Source organism: Marmota marmota, unplaced genomic scaffold (assembly GCF_001458135.2).
Source record: "Marmota marmota marmota unplaced genomic scaffold, marMar, whole genome shotgun sequence".
In the NCBI taxonomy this organism is placed as follows: Eukaryota; Metazoa; Chordata; class Mammalia; order Rodentia; family Sciuridae; genus Marmota; species Marmota marmota.
In genome coordinates this window covers 771,807-778,453 of record NW_025999899.1, presented here as the reverse complement: position 1 = coordinate 778,453, position 6,647 = coordinate 771,807, and positions in this window count along the sequence as shown.

Here is a 6,647-nt window from a genome sequence, read left to right as displayed (position 1 = left end):
GACGGACCCGAGCGCCGACCTCCGCCTCCTCATCCTGACAGCGGGAAATAAGCACTGCGCAGGCGCGGGGGGATGGGGCGGCACGTGACGTTGGCCTGAGGGGAGGGGAGGGGCTTCGGGAGGGTGGGGGTAGCGCGGGGAGGTTAGGCTCTGGAGTGGAGGGGAGGGGTCGATAGACACGGCACTGGAGGGAGGTTTAATACAGAGGAAGAAGTGAATTTGCAACTCCGGCGGGAAAGGCTCGGCCTCCGGGAGGGTCCGCTCCCAGCACTGAGGCAAAAAAGAAAAGGACGAGAAGAGACCGAATGGTGGAGAGTAAATCAATCCTCTATCTCCCTAACTGTGTGACCTTGGGAGAGTCACTTAATCTCTTGGAACATCCATCCTAATAACGGCTAAGAACAGTTTAAATAGGATAAAAAAAAAATATATAGGAAAAACTGTTTCTGACAGAACTGGGGCCAGTCTTGTGTTGCAGAGGCTGGTTTACTTTCCATTAAGCAATAACTCTTTTAGTTGCCAGGCACAGAAAGAGCTTGCTAGGGATACAGCCAGACATTGCCTGTACTCATGACAGGAAAAGAGAAATAATATACAGAAAGTACTGTTTTTATACCTGGGCCTGCCCTAGGCCCCATACTTCACAGGCTCCTCTCTACCCACCCCAGCTTACCCTAGAGTGAGTACTTAATAGAATCTGGCACATTAGGACCAAATGCTGGGAACGTGTGACCCCAGAATTCCCTCCCCAAATGACTGAAGCTGTGGCCTCTTTCCCAAGTTCATTCTTTCTAGGGCAGAATCTGGGCATTCCCTAAAGTGTCAAATGCAGTTTTGAGGAGGTGGCCTCAGCACTTGAATATTTAAGCTGTTATGTCCACAGATTCCTGGTGATGCAAGACTAAGGTAAAAAAAAGAAGATATGTGAGCCATGGGCCAATAGTTCAGCCAGAGCTTATGCTACCCTCACCACCTCATTCTATTGCATAAAGCCCAGGAGTCCAGCAAATCTAAATTCAATGACACTTTTCAGGGTCATTAAAGATAGCATATTTGTCAAAATAGAAGAATAGACTATATTAAGGTTATCAGTTAACCAGTGGTTTGCAATATTAAATAATTTAGGCAGACATGTGACATCTATTTGATCTTTTGCCCAGGTCTTCCTAACATTAGGGGAGAGGAGCTTTATTCCGACTTTTTTTTTTTTTTTTTGAGTTTTTGAGCGGTTAACATCCTCACGGCTGGTGTACCTTAGAAATAGCAAGCAAGGCTGGGCACAGTGTCATATGCCTGTAACCGTGGCAACTCAGGAGGCTGAAACAGGAAGATTACAAGTTCAAAGCCAGCCTCTGCAACTTACCAAAGCCCTAAGTAACTTAATGAGACTCTGTCTCAAAATAAAAAGGCCTGGGGATATGGCTCAGTGTTTAAGTGCCCCTGGGTTCAATCCCCAACATCAAAAAAGAAAGAGCAAGCAGGGCCCTTTTCCACCACTACCCTTACATGACTTTCCTGAGTGAGCAAATCCATACTAAGCACAGAGACCTTTGGCCAGGATAAGCAGCCCCAGTAGTTGTGATGATTAACAGGACATAAGGGCCATAAAGATAACAGACACTAATGCCCTCTTCAGGAGGGCTTCTCTCAGTGAATGAGTTGCTCATTTATTGCCATTGATAATCAGGCTTGAAACCAGGCCCTTAAGATCAAGGTCATTCTGAACCGGTCAGGCATCTGATTTGGACACCCAGAATCCCCGCCCCCGCGCCCCCAGCCCCGTGCCCTGGCACCGCCAAGGGTTGAAAAAGCAATTCTGAAATCAAATCAGAGTTACCTACATTTTTATATTTTTAGGTAAACCCTAAGATACAGCAATTCAACTCCTAAGTATATATGCTAGAGAAAACTAGTGTGTGCTCAAAGGCTTTATTAAGTATAAAAGAAGTGACTCTTGGATTCTGAAGAAAATTGAGAGATAAGACATGAAATAATGACATGTCAATTATATTGCATGTGTGCACCAGTAGACAAATGCAAGAATGTTAATAGGCCACTCAGAAAGCTGAGGCAGGAGGACCACAAGTTCAAGGACAGAGCAACTTGGCAAGACCCTTTCTCAAAACAAAAAAGTGAGAAAGACAAGAATAGGATCCTAATTAGAATAAGTTATACTCTATGGATGTATAATATGTCAAAATACACTCTAGAGTCATGTACATCTAAAGAGAACAAAGGAAAAAAAAAAAAGGGAAAAGGACTAGGGATGAAGATCATTGGCAGGAAGCCCCTGGTTCAATCCCCAGTACCACCAAAAAAAAAAAAAAGAATATTCATAGGAGCATGGTTCATGATACAATAAGTGACTCAAACATTCATCAACAATAATTTAAATTTTTTGAATTAAATATTCATTATATTGGATATTTAATGGAATACTCTATAGCAATAAAATGAGCAAACTAGAGCCACATAGTCAATATAGGCGAATCTCACAAATATAATTTTAAAAGAAATGATAAAATCATATAGCATGATTCTACTTATATAAAGTTCCAAAACAAGTAAACATAATGAGTGAATAGGAGATACGCTGTAAAGAGAGGAAGAGAACCAATATCACAGAATGAACTTAGTCATGACTGGTTCTGGCATGCTGTTAATAAGGATGCCTAAAAGCCTACCTTCTAGGAGGCTGGCTTTGTGATTTTCATTTTCTGATAATAGAGACTGAACCAGAGGAGATCTACCACTGAGCTACATCCCCAGTCCTTTTTATTTTTTATTTTGAGACAAGGGTCTCCCTAAATTGCTAAAGCTGGTCTTACACTTTCAATCCTCCTGCCTCAGCCTCCTGAGTCACTTGGATTACAGGCTTGCACCACTGTGTCCAGCTCCAATGTGAAATTTCTTTTTTTTTTTTTTCAGTTGTAGATGAACACAATACCTTTATTTATTTATTTTTTATATGGTGCTGAGGATCAAATCCAGTGCCTCACTTATGCTAGGCAAGTGCTCTACCGCTGAGCTACAACCCCAGCTCCCCAATGTGATATTTCTTAATTTGGGTCCATTTAATTGGCCCTCCATAACCATGGATTCCACATTTGCAAATTCAACCACCTGCATGTTGAAAGTATTTTGGAAAATATTGCATATGTACTGAACATATACAATTTTTCTCTTGTCATTATTCCCTAAACAATATAGCATAACAATTTACATATCATTTACACAGTGTTATGTATTATAAATAACCTAGAACAATTTAAAATATACGGGAGAATGTACCCAGGTTATATTGCAAACACTTATATAAGACATTATATAGAAGGGACTCTAGCATCCATGCGGTGGAGAGTGGGGGCTACATCTTGGAACCAATTCCCACGGATAGAGAAAGTTGACTAAATCCGAGGAGCACAAATTTTTATATTATTTAGGTGGAAAAAAAACATTTAGTGATATTTGCCAGTTAGAAAACTAAAATGAGCAAATTTGATGGAACTTTTGGAAAGGACTCACTTTGTGTTTCATTAATAGATTCATACCATGTAGATTATAGGTGGTGATACGCCTTGCATGCAGTTTGCCCTGATAGGGTCACATCAGCAGTGTTGATTGTGTTTGTTCTGGGCACCATTATTAGCAAGGTGACAATGACCAGCTGCAGTGAATGGAACCCCAGGGAATGCAGAATCTAAAAATTATTCTGTATAAAGAAATGACCTGGGCCATGAAGAGTTTCCTCAAATCGCTGGATTTGAGTAGGTACAATGCCCAGAGATCAGAAAAATAAGGTTCTGCCTTCCAGGGAATTAACTCTGGTTGCTACAAGAGTGCAAGCAGAGCCAGGCATGATAGTACACGTCTGTAATTCTAGTGATTTGGGAGGCTGAGGCAGGAGAATGAAAAGTTTGTGGCCAGCCTCAGCATTTAGCAAGGCCCTAAGCAACTTAGACCTGTCATCAAAAGCAAAAACAAAAAAATGGACTGGAGTTTTAGCTCCATGGTAAAATGCCCCTGGGTTCAATCACCAGTTCCATAAAAGTAATAAATAATAAAAATAATTAAGAATGCAAGCAGAGATGGCTGGTGATTCAGACATGCTAGACAAGGAATCCTTGCTATGATCAGGGTATTAGACTGGACTATTTTATTATCTTCAGCTCCCAAGTCTCCATAATATTGATGACAATAATTTTATAGCTCCCAAGTCTCCATAATACTAATGACAATAATTTTACTGTTTGTTTGTTTGTTTGTTTTTGGTACTAGAAATTGAATTCAGGAGCACTCTACCACTGAGCTAATATACCCAGCTTCTTAAAATTACTGTTATTTTTTATTTTGAGGCAGGGTCTCACTAAGTTGCCTGGGCTGACTGTGACCTGCTTCAGCCTCTTAAGTTGCTGGGATTATGGGAATGGGCTACCAGGCCTGGTGGTTTACTACATATTTTTGCAGCATTTAATTTTCTTAGGTGCTTTCCCACGAATATTATTTCATTTTACTCCTCACAACAACCCAAAGGGTAGCAATAAATACAAAATAGATAGCCCAAATTCTTCTTGAAAAATTCTACCCTGTAATTTCTGTTAAGTATAGATCAGGTGTTCCAACTTAGCACTCGGCTGATAGTATTCACCACTTTAAGTGTTCTCCCTCACACTTAGAGTCTTCAGAGTAGGATAGGAGCACCATACTTCCCTGGGCTTCAATAAGAAAAAAAAAAATGAGACTGGATCTTGCTAAGTCCGTAGGGACTCACTAAATTGCTGAGGTTGTTCTTGAACTTTCAATTTTCCTGCCTCAGCCTCCCAAATAGCTGGATTACAAGTGTGTGCCACTTTGCCCAGCAATAAGGGACATTTGCAATGCAGGCTATGGGAATAGGGATCAGAATCAGACACTCTCCCCTAGAGAATTTGTCTATTCCCAGACATTTGGAGATTCATATAAAGTCACAGCCTGGGTACCGGTTTCCTTACTGCAGCCTTCCAGGAAAAGCCCATCAAGAATAGACACCCATGATGTGTTCAGCCAAGATGATTCCCTATACTGGTCCCTTCTTCTCCAGTTATCTCCTGATCCATTTGACCAAAAGTATCTGGAACCTAGAGAAGAAAAAATGGCAGGTGCCTATAATTGCTCCAATCCACCCTTGCCCTCCATCCCTCTCCTAAGCAAAGAGCCTATGGGAGGAGTGCCCCAAACAGAACACTGGCTTCTCTTATACCTTCCCAAGATGCAGCCTGCTATCCAGGGAAGAGCTCCAGGCTTCAGATCAGATCTGGAAATTCTGGCAAGGATTAAGTGTTCACCCAAAACATATTATTTAATCTATTACAGATATGTACATATCTCTAATAGACCAAATTTATGGTGCATCAGGAAACTGAAGACCCCAAATATCCTGACCCATGGTGGTTGCTCTGTAAATACCTGCTTTCTCCTTTCCCTCTCTCCTTTTTATCCTCAAAGAGTAGTTTCCATCCTGGGAAATAGGGGTCTAGACCATAGACTTTACTATGTGAAAGTTTTCCTGGGAATCCAGGGCAAAATTACCAATATTTACAAAAGTCTAACGGAGCTGTTCCATTTACACTAGATAAGGTACTGGGGTTAAAATGTCAAGTTTCTTGGCTTTGAATAGAAATTATATCACATTTCTTATCTCATGATGATTAGGGCTCTTATTTCAGTTCTTTATCAGCTATCAATTAATAATGCAAAGAGAGATTCTCTATTAGTTATATATGTAGCTTCTTAGATAGACCAGTATTTTCAGAGCTTGTGCATGCTCCCTTCTCTTGCAATTACCCTTTTATAACATTAACCACACAATGGCAAAATTGTCTGGAGATAAAAAACAACTGACATTTTCTAATGTATATCATGTGCCAGGCACATGTCTTAACTTTTTTAATCCCCTTAAAAACCTTATTATGGGGATATTGGTTGTGGGGAAACTGTTGTCAACCTCGTTTTGTAGATGATGAGACCAAAGAGGTTAAGAGCCTGGCAGTGGCCCATGCCTATAATCCCAGCTACCCAGAAGGCTGAGAAGCAGGAGGATCATGAAGCCCAGCCCAAGAAACTTAGTGAGATGCTGTCTCAAAATAAAAATAAAAAAGACTAGAGATGTAGCTTGACCAAAGAGTGTTTGCCTACTGAGTATGAGGCCCTGAGTTCCATCTACAACAAACAAAGAGGTTAAATAATGCATCTAAGGTCACAAAGATGATAACTGAGAGATTCGTGTTGTTTGGGGCCAGTGTCCATATGCATAATCACCATGATACGTGGCCAGCCAGCTAGCTATGTATGTCTTTCTCCCACTGAGGAAAATGTCAAGTCCCCAAAAATAGGGTCAGAGTCTATTTCTAACACTGTATGTCTACAACCAACATAACAAGTCCTTAATTAATGATTTTTGAATGAATGAATAAACAAATGACTATCAATAACAGTACACAAAGCAAACAATAAGGAATTTTTTTTTTTGTACTAGGGATTGAACTCAGGGGTGTTTAACCACTGAGCCACATCTCCAGCCCTTTTTATATTTTATTTTGAGACAGGATCTTGCTAAATTGCTTAGGGCTTCTCTAAATTGCTGAGGATGGTTTTGAACTTACCATCTC